Raw genomic sequence first — 18,596 nt, 5'->3', positions numbered from 1 at the left:
CTGTAAAGTTAGTAGTAATGTATCCTATTTCATTCTTGATTTTAATAATTTGAATCTTCTGTCTTTTTCTCCTGTTCAGTCTTACTAAAAATGTGTCCATTTTCTTGCTCATTTCAAAGAACCAACTGTTGGTTTCATTTATCTTCTCTATTGCTATTCTATTCTCTATTTATTTTTGCTCTAATATTAATTATTCTGTTTTCTGCACTTCTTTTTTATAATTTCTTAATGTCAAATGTGGGCTTATTCACTTGACCTTTCTTCATTTTTAACATAGATGTTTAACAGTTATAAATTTCCATCTAAGCACTGCATTAGCTACATTCCATAAGTTCTGGTGTGTTATACTTTATTTTACTTTATACTGTCTTTGACAGATGTTTTGAGGTCATAAAACTGTTGCTTCTGTAGTATTTTTAAAGAAGCAAAAATACCAATTTGTCTGTAAGCTAAAGCTCTAAGGTCCGGCTGTGGGGCTTCTGCAATGCGTTGCACACATTGTACTGAGAGTTCGTGTCTTTGGTTTGAGCCTTTAGATTCTGGGGTCTGGACAAATGGTCATGGTGAGGACTGGGAACCTAAGTGTGGCCACGATGCCTGGCCCCATCCTCCCTGCCTTAACTGTGCCTACTGGCCATGCCGGAGGGGTCAGACCCTCCAGGAATTCATAGCCCTGTCTCTTTCCTAGGCTCTGCATCTGGTACATAACAATTAAAATTAGCAACATCCTAAAAATAAAGGTTACTAACATTAACATTATAATTAATGTATGTAATTAAAACTACTATATAAAAGAGAAATCCTTTTGTATGCAAACTGTACAAGGAAAATTGGTTGTGTTTTTGGTAAGGAAGATTAAAAGAAAGGCATGAGAATGTGGTGTTTATTGAGAAAAAATAATTTTATCTAGTTTAGAAGTTATTTAAATGTTTCAAATTGAAGGGGAAATGATATAGATAAAACTAAATAAATATAGAAAGTTTAGAAAAAAAATTTTAAGAGGTTATAAAAAGTTTATGAAAATCTTATGTATTCAAAAACTGACAGGGGTTGGGTTGATTTGTTTATAAGGTTTTATTAAAATTAGTTTTAGTATTAATAATACACTAATGCAATGGTAAAATTTGGTTTTCTCTTTTGAATGAGATTTTCATGTAGTAAAAGATTTTTACTCACCTTTTGAGTAAACTTTAAAGAGGGAGGGAAGGAGAGATTGACTTTATTAGGTCTTTTGATTGTTTGGAAAACTGAATCTCCTCTCTCTCAAAGAGTAAAAGTTTTGGCTTTTTAAATTTTTTGAATTATCACTTTGACTAAATGAATGACTACTATTTTACAGCGACTTATGATCTCACTTTGGTCAAGTATTGTAAGTCTTCCTTATTTTAATATCAGATGTTTTAAACCTTTGATATTTGACAAACTTCAAAATCAAATTTCTAAATTCAGTCTTTTTGACTTCAAACTTACATTTTGAACATCAGAGCCCCAGAAATCCAAAAGAGACACATTAGACTTACTTTATATGTTAAAATTTTGTCAAATAAGTCTTTATATATTAAAATATTGTCAAATAAGTGGTCTTTAACTTTCTTTGAGTTATATTTGTATAAATGTGTTGTTAATGCATTCCAGAATTATATGAGATTCCTAAATTTCTGATGTCTTAGTATATGTTATCAATTATAATTATGGTTGTTATGTTAAATTATTGTAGGCCGCAGAAATAACCAAAGTTTATTGTCAATTATGCCTTTAACCATGACCATATTAAGTCTTGTCCACAGTTACCCAATTCTCATGTATTTTTCTGAAAACTCTTTTTAAGCAGTTATAACCCTAAAGTGTTGAGTCTTCAAGGAAGTTCACAAAATGGACGGAAAAGATAAGCACTCTTGAATACCAGTTTCTGGTAACTTTAAAATAATATTATTTGGACTGGATAAGAATTCCCAGAACTGTAATAAAGAAACTAACTGGTTTATAAAACTATTGACCCAAGCAGGACAAGAATTAATTGAATTCCAAGAAAATACTTTGCCAGATTTTCATGCTAAATCAGTCAGTACTGATATTGTTAAGATATGCAATTTGAATATACTTTATGGTCCAAATCAAATTACCTATGATAACCCAAGTAATAAACAGTACTATGCATTTGCATTGGAGTAACAAAATTGGTACTTAAGACAATATAAATCCAATATTTAGCATGGGCTCATGGAGAACCTGGGTGGCCTCCTGGTTCTTCCTGAGTCCTTAAAGGTTTTATTATTAAAAGCTCTGTACTCCATGACTTGTCATGGAAGAGATAAAATGATCTAAATAGAAAATATATGTATTTATTAATGTGGTGACTTCTAAATTCCTAAAATGGTTTATAACTGATGTTTGGTTTGTCAAATCCGTAATCCTGAGAAGACAATAAAAAATTTAGGTAAATTTTGGTACCTGATATGCCATTTAAACATTTATAGAGGGATTCCATTTAATTGCTATTTTCAGTGCATGTTTAATGGTTGTATAGAAACCTTTGCATGCAAGAAGGCTGATACTTCAGTAGTGAAAAGCTACACACACTAGTAAATGTGTTTCCTTCGTGGGGCATTCCTGGATAAATATTTAATGATAGAAGTACTTCTTTCAATGGATGAGTTGTAAAATGGTTAGGTAAGGTATTACAGATGCAATAATATCAGGCAAAGCTAACTGAATCAACTGGATTGCCTTGGTTAAAGGTATTACAGATTGATGACAATCAGGTCCGCTTCTAGTGGAGAACACAAGTTGACCCTTTATGAAGTAGTCACTGGAAGGCCTGTGCCCCTAATAATAAATCTCATATTTTTTGCTCCTAAACTCTGATTTGTCTAAATGCAGTTAAACTGTCATGCATTATGCCAAAGTATATTTTCACCAGGTGAAGGAAGTTTTCTATGGTCCACTGATGGAGAACAATCAAATCCTCATGATCTAGAATCTGGAGATTGGGTCTTCAAATAATGACATCAGAGAAAGACTGTACTTGCCATCCACACTGCAGCGAAAGCACTGGGGTGTCAAACCTTGGGTCTGTAATCTTACAACTTAGAAGGTCCCCTCCAGACTCTTGAACAGTACACCCATTATTGATTTTATGGTAAAGATAACCAGAGAAGTTTCTCCCCCAAAGTAGATGCATTCTTGATGTGGGCAGCTTTCCCAAATTCATGGATCTAGACTCCTCTGCCATCAGGAAATGTACCCCTCTTTTTTTTCCTTATGCCTCTGTGAACAATAGAACTTGGAAAGGGGTCTTGTATGCATCCACAGGGTATACTTTTATTTGTGGTGGATTTCATGGCCAGCCTTATACATGGGCAAACCTATGCCTTGATGGATGGAAGACGAAGGGCTAATGCAGGCTAGGAATTTTAATGGTACTTTTGTTGCTCTAGTCAGACAGAATCAGAATATTGGCCCACCCCTCTTAATCTACATCAGATGTCAAAAGGAGCACTGCCAGGAGGCCTTCCTCTTTCTGGGTGGGCATCATTTTTAAGTCTCCTTTATCATAATTTAAAGTAAATGAGGTAATAATTAGAAATTTATCCCTCATAATAGGTTCTGGCAGATTCTACTACAAAGGCCATGGTTGTACAACAGGCTTGTTTAAATTCTCTTTTTCACTATAATTCTTATGTGTACTTCTTCTAAGAAAACTAAAATCATAGTATTTCAAAGACTACAGATGATTCAACAAGTGCCAGCAGCTACATAGATCAATGACTTGGTTGAGGTCTGATTTTTTTTGGCCACTCTGTGATGCCATCCCAATTTGGCTTTTGGGTGCTCTTAAAATCCCTCACCGAGATGTATTCTCTTTCTTCTCAATGTTGACAAGGCTATTTGGGAATAAGTCTTCCCATAAACAAGGACATCTTGACACTCAGACTTTGATCATCGATGCTTTCAAGAAGAAAGGTTTTTGATCAAAGAGGGAAAATGAGAATGTGTGTGTGTGTGTGTGTGAAAAGTATCTGTATATATGTGTGTATATATTTATATGTGTGTATATGTGTAGAAATATGCCTTTTATCTGAGGAATGGGAGCCCTCTTAAACTATTAGGTCTGAAGAGGCATTAAAATGAGACAGCAGTCAAGTCCTATTTCCCCCAACCTTTGAGCTATGTAATCGTCTCTTTAAACTGCTTGTATTGCCACATATAAATATAAATTAACCTAACTATGCCACATGCCAGACACAATAACCCACATCCTATAGCTCAACAATGTATAGCCAATCACTAATCAATGTTATTTCTGTAAACCAATAAGAATTCCTGACAAAAACTGTATCAGCCCATCCCTTGTCCCCCTTTTTGTCTTTAAAAATCTGCTTGTAGCAAAGACTGAATGAAGCACTCCCCAAGGCAACTTGGAAGTGTGTCCCAGGCAGCTGGCCTCAAATGTGGCCCAAGTTAACTCTCTATGTTAATTTTGCCTCAGCTTCTTCCTTCAGGTCAACAGCTAATACACTGAATTTTTTATTTCTATCATTCTATTTTTCAATTTCAAAAGTTTTCTTTGTCTCTATTTTACAATTTCTATGTGCTTATTAATATTCTCTATTTGATGAGACATAATTCATGTACTTTTCTTTAGTTCTTCACACCAGGTTTACCTTAGTTCTTGGGCATATTTATAATAGCTGATTTAATGCCTTTCTCTACTAAATCCAATATTTCTTTCCTCAGAGACAGTTTCCACTGATGATGTTTTCCTGCTTTGGGCCAAATTTTCTTTTTATTTGGAAGTCTCTTAAGTTTTGTTGAAAACTAAGCATTTTAAATAATATAATGTAGCAGCTCTGGAAATCAGAACACTCCCTTCTTCACACAGGTTGTTCTGTCTGTTTGCTATTTGTTTTGTGACTTCCTGGGCTAATTCTATGGAGACTGTGATCTCTGTTGTTAAGTGGCCACTGAAGTCTCACTTGGTTTGGAGGTCAGCTAATCACTGAACATAGATATCCTTAAATGCGTTGAGTCTTCCCGCCGCTGCCGTGGGGCTCTGTTTCGTGGGGGTGATATTTCCTTACCCACCTGGCAGGCTGTTTACAACCCTGTCTTCTGCATCGCTTCCTGCCTGAGGCAATCACGAGGTAAGAGACTTGGACCCCTGCAGCACTCTCGTAGGCCTGTACAACCCTGCACCTGTACAGGACTCTATTCTGGGGATTAGCTTGGAATTTTTCAAAGCTCCTTCTGGGCATCTCAGTCTTCAGTCCTCAGATTGTCCTTTTTTTTCTTGTCAGCCTTTTTGTTTGTTTGCCCCTAATGCTAGTGTTGCCTCAGGCATCTGTCTGTCACTGATTTTTTTTTTTCAATAAATGCCGCAGGGGAAAAGCTGTCCACACTGACTGAGCTCTGAGTCAGGTCAAATAAAGACAAGCCCTTGAGTGGAGGTTTCCAGGGAACTTCCAGACATGTCTGTGAAAGGAAAGTAAAATCTTGGGACCCCAAACTCACTATGCCAAAGGGAACATTGAGCGTGGGTACTGAATCATGTAAAAAAGAAAACTGCTTTCCTTTTGTTCTCAAACAGATGGCTGCAATACCTAAGGCTGCATAGCTCCCCAGGTGGCCTCCATCACAAATTGCTCACAAGGAAATTCCTTGTAGGCCCTCAAATCTTTGATAATGTACATTCCCCCTATAAATGAACCATAAAACAGAGTTGTGTTGAATCTCACCCTGACAATGTAAATTAACAGCTTGTCTCACAGGTATGGGACAAAGACAAGACTAGAAATTATTCCTCTGCCCACCCTGAGGTAAATGCATATTTGACCTCTTCATTACACTATACTTACTTCATCTTATGCAAAATGTAGACCTACGGACCATGAGATGAATGCATAGTTGACTTTTTCCCCATTCCTCTCTTTCCACGTGTCAAATGTGGATTCAGCAGGCACTAATCGGAGCCTCACAAGAATGCAACTGCTTGCCTCACAGCCTAACTCCTGCTCTTTTCTTCTTACTTCCTTTCCCTCCCGACCACTATTTCACCCATAAATACTGAAGTCCTCAAAACTCTCTTTGGAAAAAGCACAGGCCACAGATCCTACTGTAACTTGTTTTCCTTTTTCCCAGGCATTTCCCCAACTTTAGCAAAATAAACCTTCAAAACTACTGACATCTGCCTCAGACACTTTTTAGTTTACATATCCCATGTCCAATCCCAGAGTACCTGAGGACAGGAGTTGGGGCGCTCAGACGGATGCTACCCCCTCTAGTGGCTGGGAGGCTGCTAATTTCCACAGCAATCATAATTGTGTGGCTGCCAGTTTTCAAGGCTACTGCAGAGCTGATGGAAGAGTGTTGCAGTAGGAAAAGTTAAAATGCCACAAAGCTCTTAGGAAGATGCAGCACTTTTCTTGAATACAAGTTCTTTGGGTTGTTGCAAGAGTGGTTAATTTCTAGAGTCTTGAAAAGGTTTATTCTTACAATTTTTCCGGTATTCATACTGCCTTCGTGGAAGAACGTATTTTTGAGGTCCTTACTCCACCATGCTGTTTAATCTGCAGGTGGACATTTTAAAACAAAGAGCACTTACCTAGTAAGAGGTGCGTAACTACTAAAATGGCTAGTAGTTAGGGACTGCTAAATCGGTATGGAAGTAGCAAATATAGAAAGCCTGAAGGGGAATGAAAAAGGCAGAAACTATTAGCTTAAAAGAGAACCTCCCACCACAAGGCTGAGATACAGATCCCTCGGGGAGGGTGTGGCTTCTCCAGGCAGTGAGGACACTTGCTGGGGGCACAGACCATGGGGAGTCAGAAGCGAGCACGGCCATGCCTCTGCCCAGCCACCCCCTGGAAGCCACACTGAAAGCACGTCAGATGCAAAGCCCCTTCCTCTTGCTATGGTGCCTGCAGTCCCTCTAGCACTATATTGACAAATACTCACATCACCAGCTAGCAAAACAGACGTTTACACTGTCCCGCTCCAGCATCGCGAAACAAAGCCAAGAAATTGAACTTGGAGCATAAATGCAATATACTGATAATGGGCACTGCACCTCTTGATAATATAACAGGCACGGCATCTCTTGGTAATATACTGATAACGGGCACTGCATCTCTTGGTAATATACTGATAACGGGCACTGCATCTCTTGGTAATATACTGATAACGGGCACTACACCTCTTGATAATATGCTGATAACGGGCACTGCACCTCTTCATAATATACTGATAACGAACACTGCATCTCTTGGTAATATACTGATAATGGGCACTGCATCTCTTGATAATATACTGATAATGGGCACTACATCTTTTGATAATATACTGAAAACGGGCACTGCATCTCTTGGTAATATACTGATAACGGGCACTGCATCTCTTGATAATGGAAATGCAATCCTCTGTAGTGCATCCAGCTCCAGCCCCTCTGCCACCCATGCAGAAGCCAGCAATCTATAGGCATCCCCAAAATGGAAGCTTCTTTATTCAAATGACATCTAGTCTTATCAAGACCCAAGTCCATTTGATCCAGGAAGCCTTCACCCTATTAGTAGACTTTCACATTTTCTTATGCTCATCTGGTAGGTTCTTTGAATGTGTGAATTTGTATTTATGTTAGTATTCTGTATCTTAAACCTGAATAGCTGGCAGCCTAAAGTTGGTGAGCTTTCAATTCAATAATAGAATTGGCCACTTAGTGAAGCATATTTTATAGTCTTGGAGATTGATTCAGACTGATTATATTTGGGCGGTATGACTAAGTCCTTGAGCCGCTATCTTCAGTTCTAAAATGTAACCAAGTTGCTAGCTGCTCTTCCTTATAGGAAAGAGCTACAGGGCAGAGTCGGGAGCCACGTGGCAGCCACAGACAGAGACGCCCCATCCCGCATGCTCACCACAACTGGCTCCCAGGGCGTCTCGCAGGAAACCTCCTGGTAGAATTTTTTAATAACTGTTTATTTGAGAAGTCATCTTCCAAAACAGCTGCCTAACTGCATGTTTATTTATACAACAAAGAACTGACTTGGGGAAAACATGACAACCAAAAACAGTTGGCCTTAGGATACTGTAAAGAACAATCATTTGAATTATTTTTCCTGCAGGACTTTGGTGGCTTCAGAGAGCGGAAAATTGCCTCAGAAGTAACGTGTGGTGAATATCCTTGTCATCCTGGTGGTTTCACTGTGGATTCCCTTTATTCTCCACCTAGGAGTATGATGGAAGTCACCCTAAAGTTCATCTACATTGGAATTTAAGGATGAAAAGTATTATAAAGTGTAATTTTCTGGAATGTGAAATGCCAGCAACAGAGAGAAGAAGGAGCAGAAATAAAGCCACTTCAGAGCACAGGCACTAACCCAGATCAGTGGCAGCGACGTTGCCACATATGCGTTTTAATCAGTTGGGAACCTCTGCTTTGAGGAACAAATCATCAGTCTTGTTGGGGCTGTAGATGGGGTATAAGAAGCGAAAGCCAAGATTTGAAATGATGGAACGTGGCATTTCTCCAATTGCCAAGATTATTCTGTAACCAGAGTCTGAGGTATTCTGGGAAAATGTGCCTCTTTGAGGATTTGCCAGGAGATTATTTTCACCCTTAAGGTAGAATCACAGACAGAAACTTTTGTTCCATAATGTCAGTAGCTGAGGCAGCTGTGACCCCCACTGCTCTGAGGCATGGTCTCCCACAGAGGGCCCCTGAGTCCCTCTGCCTTTCCCATTTCCAGCAGTGGGTGTTGGGCGTGTGGCTGCCTCACAGCTTGCAGGTCAGCAGGCCGTGTCCCTCCAGAACAATTTACAGGTTTCCAGATGGTGTGAGCCACTGGGAACATTGGACGCCTGGCAGATAAATTCCAAAAAGAAGAGGCACTGACCATGAAAATTTTCTAAGATTTAAAACCATTGGTCTCAGTTGGGGTCTTGATGTTATCCCCTCCTAAAGAGAGGATATAGATAACTCTGCACTTTTGTTTCCTTATCTGCTCAAAAGAGGGGGGGATTAGGGGTAGGCCAAGGGTCCATGACTGCCCATGACTAAAGCCAGCTTGCTTTTCCCTTTACAAATTGTGGCCTAGGACAGTTTTGTACAAACAACAATGCCAGTTTGAGGCATGGAGGGTAACACAGGCCTGATCACTGTGAGTATCTTACTTCATGGACAGCTGGGTTTTGAATAGTCCCATCTTCCTTACCTTTATAGCAGGCAGGCTCCACGCTCAGCTTTTACAGCTCTCTCTTGGGAAACACCCCCTACCTGTCACTCCACTGGTACAGCTGGACTTGTGGACGAGAAAGGACCCCTTAGAAAGTGCAGAGTTCTGCACGCTCAGTCTGCACTTCATCACCCATGCTTGCTTTATGTTCCTCACTTCCAAGTTCAAATGACCAGTGCCATGCCTGCAGATCCCATTGTGTTCCATTTGAGTCTTTTCTCCCCATGGACATTAAACTCTCTATGGAAAATATGTTCTGCAAAAACTGTATCTCCTCACTTTTAAAATTAGCTGAGAAGTAGAAATAATAGCTTTCCATTTTTATTCTTCAAAGAGATACAGCACTTGGCCAATTCAAGGGTAGAAACTCTCTCTTAATTGCTTTTTTGAGCCTATAGTAACTTCAAATTGAGACTATCCTCAAAGACATGTGGGCTTAGGAACTGAAAATAATTCTGTTTTCAGCAATCACCACTTCTGAGCAAACTCAGATCTTTATCCAGGTCTAATGGCAAAGGACTATAGAGTCCATGGGGAATCACCTATTTTAAATGTCTGAAAAGAGTATTAATGCCTAAATTACTAATAATTACAGTCAGCTTCCTTTGAAGCAAAGACATTGAATGCAGAGGAGAGAAAACATACCGTAAGGGTAAACCATCTTTGCACTTGGCCCCTTATCAAGACATTGAATGCAGAGCAGAGAAAACATACTGCAAGGCTGAGCCATCTCTGCACTTGGCTCCTCATCTGGTTTAAGAAAAGTGTCTCAAGGCCAACCTAATCTTTGGGTTGAAAAGAGGTATTTTAGAATAAGATAGCAATTTGGGTTGCCTATGGGACGTTGGCTCCTTCATGGATCTAGTGTCAAGCTGCACACACCCTTGTGAGTTATATTCACATCACCGTGTGACACCCACAGAGACACTTCCCTCACACAGACTGATAAAAATTCCATGTTGGGCCAATTTTTAATCTGCACCCTATAAATTCAAATTCCATGTGTAGTTTGGCTTAATACAACCAGCCCACCCTGTGGCTCTCTTTGACCAGTTAACTCTACTGGCTTCCAGGGAATTCCCACAAATCTTCCCAAGGCAGGGTCTTCCATCCCAGGCCCCACCAGCATCTGCCTCCACCCTTCTGAAGCCATTCCTTCTCCTTTCGGGTCCTCCTACTAGTAGTTAGCATTAGGGAGGTCCTGCTCAGCACTACAATCGTGGGGTTCTTTCTTTGAGGCTTATGTCATTCTAGCCTCATTACAGGAAAAACAATTAAACCAATATAGTTATCCAGCTTTCAAGGGCTGTGGTCAGGGTGAGTGAGAGGTAGTAGTGGGAAAACAGCACCTGCCTGTCTGCTTGGCTTCCGCAAGGCAGTCCTACAGCTTAAAATCACTTTCATGTGTCATTTGTTATTCTTCAGGACTGACATTTGATTTAAAAAATTTATTTCCTTCCAATTAATCTTATATCTCCTTAGAGATTTTTTTTTGCAAATATACACCATAATTTTGTCCTCCCTAAGCTTACTTTAAAAGTAAATTAAAAAGACAATCAACTAACAGGTACTTATTAAAAACTTATTTTATGGGAAGTATCGCTATGCTGGGGCTAAGAGATACATATAGCAAATCTCTTTCTGGAAGAATGTATAAGAGAGTGAGCAAAGAGTAACCAGGAATTAAATAAGCAAGTAATAAGTTCACAGCAATGTGGAGGTTCACAGAAGGCCCCGGCAAGTTGGGGTGGGCTGTGAGTCCCATGGCAGCCCCTGCCCAGAGCCACAGCTTCAGGCCCTGGGTCACCTTATGCTGCTGGTGCAGAGTCCCTGAGCCCGATCACACCAGCACACTCTGCCTGCCAACTGTCCCACACTGAGGGACTTACTCCCTCCCCTTCTCTGAGCATATTTTGTAAATACCTTTGTTTTATAACTTATTGCTCCAACATAATGTAAACTTTTAATTGCTGGCATCGTTCTTTTTTTTACTCCTAAGTCACAGCATCTGCCCAACACGGAATAGGTCTTCAATAAATGGTGAATTGAGTTGGCACTATTTATGAACTATATTGACTGGAAATGGTTTCACAAAGGTGGTAAGATTCCAACCAAGCATTGAGGATTTGGGGTAAAATTTGGCCAGTTGAAAGCTGTAGCAAGGCTGTTCACGTGCATGGGACTGTGAGAGCAAAGGAGGGGAAAATACAGGACAGGGATCTAATAAAACGCAACTGTGAGAACGGGGCCAGATGTAAGGGGCCCTGGAAATGAGCAGATGTGCCCCCACTCTAGCTGGTAGCTACTGGGGGCATCTGGGTCCTCTGCGTGGGACTGTGGTCACACAGATGAGGAAAAGCAATTCTCACACCAGCCCAGTGCAACAATGATGACTTTTCCTAGATTTACCCAAGCCAGGAGGCAAGGGCCTGGGATGGGAGATACAGAGACCAGTATTATGAGAGACTAATCAAATATGAGAAGGGTTGGCCTGGTAGGTTAGAAAAAAATGATTTAATATAGCTGCCTTTAACTGATGTTTGAATTTATCTTTCCGTGACTAATTTAGTTAAGAAATTACACAAAATCTCTGTTGGTTCTTGGAAGCATAAGAATCCTTGACTAAACGAGCTATGAGCTTCCCTTGTCTGCCCCAGTTCCCTGGGCAACACAGCAGCAAAACCCAGCCAAGCTTGTGCCCAGCACAGCCAGAATTAGACACAATCCGTGGGCGAACACAAGTGGTAGCCTTGGAGAGAGGCCAGGGTCAGCATCAGTGGAGCAGCGCTACCATCAGGCTTGGTGCCCACGGGCAGCTGCAAGCAGACGAGACCCAAGTCCAGGCACCAGGAACACAAAGCAAGACGCACAGTCGAGATGCATTGTGGCAGGTGACACAAACGTTGGCTTCACTGACAGTCACTGGAAGGTCGGTGCTAGTGTCCTGGGCAGTGGCGTCATGAAGACAGGGCCGTCTCTCCTCCCTGCTCAGCTGCTCCCTCTCCTGGATCCCTGCTCAGGGAACGCAGCTGTCATCAGAGCCAGGTTCACACGCTGGTCTCTCAGCAACTCCGGCAGAAAGGAGGGATTTCCACTTCCCTATAATCCTGTCCAAACCCAGAAATTATGTTTTCTTGGCTCCACTAAGGCCACAAGCCCAACCCTGAACTAACTGTGGTAGCCAGAGGGGATGCAGAGCCCAGAGGGCCAGGGCCATGTCGTGGCCACTCCTGGGAATATGGAGAATGGGTGATTCCCTCAGGAAAATCCCAGTGCTGTCATCCTAGGAAGAATGACTGGATGCTGGACAGACAAAAAAAAAAAAAAAAAGAGAGAGAGAGAGAGATGCTCACTGCAGGAGAAATGGGCCTTGCAGTGAATACAGGTCCCACTGGGTGCTGGTTCATGACCCAGGCTGGGGCCCCCCACTCAAAGTTTGTAAAGGGCTTTGGGGAGTTCAAAGAAAAGGAAGATAGTAGTTTTTCTTAAATGTTTCCCTGCAGACTTGGAAGTACAGGAATAAATGAAAGACTGCCCTCCACAATGCTTGCACCTCCCTCCAACCCCCTGGTTTTCTAGTCAGATTTAAATCAAGCTGATTATACTTTGGGCCAAATTAATTTATCATTTCTTCTGGGATTAACCTCTGGAAATATGCCATAGAAGAAATGGACTGTTAAAGTTTCTCTGGATGAAAACACACATCCAGGATTTAGCTTTTACCATCAGCAATGCTTTGTTAGCAAATCATAACGTATCATATACATGCCATTGTATGGGAATGTGTGCCAACATCATTTACACTCAGGATTATATGCAAATCCACTACTCAGTGACCTTCTAATGACTTTTAATACTAGTTTATACAGTAGTTGAATTTGTTAAAGTTTTGTTTGTATAAGAGATATCAATGATGGCTATATTTTCATAAATCTGAAAAAAATAAGTAAACTCGCCTGGAAAGATTTATTCTTAGTGAATCCAGAGTCACTGAGTTCCCATGATACTATTCAATTCTTGGAGCAGAGGCCATATTTTTCCTTCATTTTCTTTGTTATTTTATAGTAGCCAAATATTAAACTAAGAACATATGCAGAAGCAAAAACAACACACCTCTCAAATCAGTGGACTCAGACTATTGCTGTCATGAGTGGAGGCATCTGGTCTCCTTCAGGGCTGTGAAATATAGTGTGACATTGGGTTCTGGGCACCATAAATTAAGAGGCCTACTGAGAGGTCTAGAATGGCCAATGGGAAAGGGATATAGCTCACGAAGCATGCAAGGGAACTTGTGAACACAAAGGAAAAATGACACTTGAAATTCCATGGTGGGGAGGAGGAATTATATCTGTTCTAGAAGACCCCCAAGGAACAGTGACAACCAAGGAAAAGAAAACTCAGGAGGAGATTTTGGCTCATTCAGAACTGTTCAAAGCTGCTCTGGCTGGCCTTTGGTTGAAAGCATGAGGGATTTCTTAGCCCTGAATGTGCTCAAGAGGCTCAAGAGGAATGTGGATGATCACAAAATAATCTTGTTATTAAAAAGAATCCTACAGCCGGGCGCGGTGGCTCACGCCTATAATCCCAGCACTTTGGGAGGCCGAGGCGGGTGGATCACGAGGTCAGGAGATCAGACCATCCTGGCTAACATGGTGAAATCCCGTCTCTACTAAAAATACAAAAAAATTAGCCGGGTGTGGTAGCGGGCGCCTGTAGTCCCAGCTACTCAGGAGGCTGAGGCAGGAGAACTGCTTGAACCCAGGAGGCAGAGGTTGCAGTGAGCTGAGATCGTGCCATTGCACTCCAGCCTGGGCAACAGAGCGAGACTCCGTCTCAAAAAAAGAAAGAAAGAAAAAAAAGAATCCTACTATGCAAAACTAAATTCTTCACCTGTGCCTGAGACTCTGTTCTTCTAAAGGATTTTGATCAGCCAATCAGTTTCAACCCACTTCCTGCCATCCTCATTGCCACCACCCTCATTCAAACCTCATTCAGTCCCTCCTGGACTACGTAAAGGAAAATAAGCTAATCAGCTTCAACGTCTATTTCTCCATCAGCCAGTCAGCTTCAGTATATATTTCTCCATCAGCTCCTCCCATTATGATGTAGCTTTCTCATTCTTAAAAACAAGCATAAGCCAAAACCTGGCACTTCCCATATCTCCTTCAGCTGCCAACCTTTCTCTTGTCATTTACAGCCACACTTCCTATATGCATTGTCTAGATGCAGTCTGCATCATTTCACCCTGAACACACATCACAAACCACTCAGCCTGTGGACCACTCCTCTGAGTGCGACCTTGCCAAGGTCATTCATGATTTTCATGTCAATGAATCCAGTGGACACGTGTCAGTCCTCAGGTTGAATGATCTCTCATGGTGATTCTTGAAACATTCATATCCCTGATGCTCCCATGCCTACATTTTCCAACTCCCCAACCACCACTGCTCAGTCTCATTTGTTGTCTCTTCCTCTTCTATCCACTCCTTAAAACAGAAGCCCAAGAATGTGAATTTGAAGAAGGATCCCAAGTGATCTGATGCCATGATTCAAGGGCCACACAGGAAAGAACACTGCCATACATGCAACCGTTCAGGGGCCAAATGTGGAGAACACAGCTGCACATGGTGGTGTTCAGGGCCACACTGCAGGATGCTGTCGTACATGGTAGTGTTCAGGGCCACACTGGAGGATGCTGTCGTACGTGTTTGTGTTCAGGGGCCACACATGGAGGACGCTGCTGTACATGGTGGTGCTCCCCAGGGCTCCTTCCTGACCCTAACCTCTCTACCACACATTACCCTGGTTTCAAGGACATATAAGGAAAGGATTTCCAAAGGACTCTCCCTTGGCCCCTGAGCTGTAAATAGAACTGCTTTCTCAACATCTTCACTTGGACCTGAGTAGACACATCCAAACTTCTCATCTTCACCTCCCAGCCTCCTCTTCTTCCAGATTCTCTGTCTTAGGGCCACCTCCTGGGCACATATCAGGTGAAATGGATCCTGGAGTGGAACAGAAAATAACTGGCAAAATCTACCTACCATTCATCTAGTTGCTCATGCCAGAAACCTGGAAAACAGCTTTCGCAGATCCTCTCCCTACCATCCAACAGACAGCGACTCACCAGATTCTCTTGGCTCTGTCTCTTAAATGCTACACTGATCTACCCACTTCCTGCCATCCTCGTTGCCAGCACCCTCATTCAAACCACCCTCATTTCCCTCCTGGACTATGTAAAGGAAAATAAAATCTCAGGACCCTCAAACTCCTTATGCCAAAGGGAAAGTTAAGCCTGGAAGCTGAGTTGGCCACACAGCCATCCTCTCCCCAGATGAATAGCTGTTACTTCAAAACCTGTGTCAAAACATTATGCATTAGCCAGACCCCCACAGAAAAGCAAAAGGCCTCAGGCATCTCAGGATGACTGCCCCCACAAAATCCCTTTAAGTAAATTCTTTGCCAGCCTGTAAACTTTAAAAATGTATATCCTCCCATAAAACATGAACCTGTCAACTGCAGCTCTAAGTCTGCTATCTAAATGTAGCTCATACAGCTAAAGCCTGTTCACCTCCACAGTGGTAATGTAGATTGCTAGTTTACCTCCACACGTGCAGAACAAAGGCACGAGGAGATCAGTCCATCCTCCACCCACACAGGTGCATCTGCACAATCGATTCTTCCTTTACTCTGTTTTCTTCAAATGTTCAGCGTATGTAAAATGCAGATTTACTGGGCACTAAGTAAAGTTTCACAAGAATGTAACCATTTGCCTCACCGCCTTCCCCCCGATTTTTTAAGGGAAATGTACAAATATTAGACATCCTGAAAACATCTGAAAAAATAGCCATAGATGCATCTGTGACTCACGTTTTTTCCTGGGCATGCTCTCAAGCTGGCACAATAAATCTTGACTGAGACACCTGCCTCAGCCACTCATTTTGGTTAACAACTACTACCTCCTCCCGCCTGGTACCCCTTCCTCAGGGGCCCTGGTCGCCCTCTGAAGGTAATCCACATTCTGCATCTTGTTCTCCAAGGCTGTCCCCTCTCTCTCTCTCCTTTACAACATGCTGTCCCCCCTCTGTCTCCTTTACACCATGCTGTCCCCCCCTCCTTTGCACCATGCCGTCCCCCCATCTCTCTCTCCTTTACACCATGCCATCCCCCCATCTCTCTCTCCTTTGCAGCATGATGTCCTCCCCCTCCTTTGCAGCATGCTGTCCCCTGCCCTCCTTTGCACCATGCTGTCCCCTCTGTCTCTCTCCTTTGCACCATGCTGTCCCCTCTCTCTCTCTCCTTTGCAGCATGATGTCCTCCCCCTCCTTTGCACCATGCTGTCCCCTCTGTCTCTCTCCTTTGCACCGTGTTCCAGCTACCAGGGCCATGTTTTGGGCATCAGTGCACATATTCTTCTACAGGCTTCAGCCCATGTCGTATAATTTTTCTTTCTCAAACAATCTTTGTCTAAGTCCCTATCACTACTTGGGTCTCAGCTTGAAGGTTGATTCCTCTAGAAAGCCTTTCCCAAACTCCTGAAAAATGCAGCAGCCTCTGGGGTGGCCCGACCACATGATTTCCTATTTACCTTCACTGGTAAACCATAAGCTCTCTGAGGGCATAGCTATGTGTGTGTTCCCACCACAGAAAGTTGTAGTTTGGATCAAGCTTCAGAGGCTCTTCAGGACCCAGAGAAAGAAAAATGTACGTGTTTGCCGTTGTCTCATCTGGCCTTGGGCAGGTGCGCGTCTGCCTTGTGTTCCCATTGTCTCTCTGAGTTGGGCCTCAGCAGAGTCCGAGGGATGCCCGGCATGCCATGTGCATCACCTGCTGTGTGTACTGCCTCCATCCCACTGGGCTCCTTTCCTTCTGTTGGGGATATTTCTACCATTGCCTTTGCCTGGCTCCATCCACGGCAGCCCCCTTCTCTGCCATGGTCAATCTGGAATCTGGGCCTGGACAGTCTGGGTGACGGGATGGAGGTCTTTGGTGCCTTGTATCAGATCCTGTGATCCTTCCTCCTTTGCTTTCGTTGGAACCTGCATTTTCCCCAATAAAGTCTACATTTGACGGAGCTTTGTGAAATGGTCATAGGAGTTTGGAAATCCAGGATATGCATGGCCTACCCATTGTCTCTGAAGCCCCAGAGTTGAATATGTTTCCATTGCTCCCTGTGTAATCATCTTCCAGACAAATAGACAATTACAACTACATCTAAACAGCCAGGCCTGAGACCCTTTAGACCCAAGACTCAAGGGGACATTGAAAGACTTGAGAATATACATCTTCTATGACTCAATTATTCTAGGTTTCTCTGTCAATTCACTCCATATCAGGATCTCTGTAAACCTCAAAGAAAAACACTAATAATGAAAAAAGCCTTGGAAACGCACCCAAAGTGTGGGTAACATGAGGTCCTCTGCCAGGAGGCATTAAAGTGAGAAAATCTGATCCTAAATGGACAGGAAGAGTCAGCCAGTGCCAAGCTCTACAGGGACACTTGACCTTATATCATGTTTGCATAGAGCTGAATGTGAACGCTGCCCTCTGGGCATGGCAGAGGCCTCAGAAGGACTGGCCCGTCCGGCCATACTGAGCAACAGCTCCTGGCCATTGTGGGACACATGTGGCCTATCTGGCCTGGCTTCTACTCAGCGCACTCTCTCATGCTTCCTGCCCCCGAAGCGGGGCCACAGCTGCTCCACCAGTGAGTGTGAACCCAGGGCCCACATTAAGGCTGGTGTTTCTCTCATGGACGGCGGAGGGTTGCCCCCAGGCCTCAGTGTCTAGGGGCTTCCAAGGGACAAATTTGTTGCTATATGAGCACAATTTGTTGCTGTAAGGATGGCTGCTCAGAGAAAGACCATTGATAATCTCACTGAAATGGACGTGGAGAAATGCTTTTTAATGATCAACTTTAAAAGGTAGATTTGTATGAACTAATTCAGTTCAATGGAGAAAACACAGGCCTGGGTGCTGGAGACCTGGATGGAGTTTCGGCTCTGATCCCACCTGTGTAAATTGAAAAAGTCTCTTGACCCGTGAGATGCCGGGCTCACTATGTCACACCAAGTATCTTCCCACTCTAAAGACTTGACAATCTTTCCCAGCTCAGGATGCTGGAATTCTATGACTGTTCTTTCTAAAATCCTATCAAACGTGCTTCTTAACAGCTACTCTAATTTGTTACCTCTAAGCACTCATTAGAAGCTGAATCCAAACCCTGACCTCATGGAAGTTCTGATTACAGATTACTTTTTTCAGTTTTGCTGTCACTGCAAAACAAGCATTTAGGGCCATGAAATAAACTCTCAAATAATCACAGCTCCAGCAGTCTCCCCAGAATTGCTCCTGGGGATGTGTTAGCAG

Source organism: Pongo pygmaeus, chromosome 6 (assembly GCF_028885625.2).
Source record: "Pongo pygmaeus isolate AG05252 chromosome 6, NHGRI_mPonPyg2-v2.0_pri, whole genome shotgun sequence".
Classification (NCBI taxonomy): domain Eukaryota; kingdom Metazoa; phylum Chordata; class Mammalia; order Primates; family Hominidae; genus Pongo; species Pongo pygmaeus.
Note: the sequence above shows the minus strand (reverse complement) of the source record.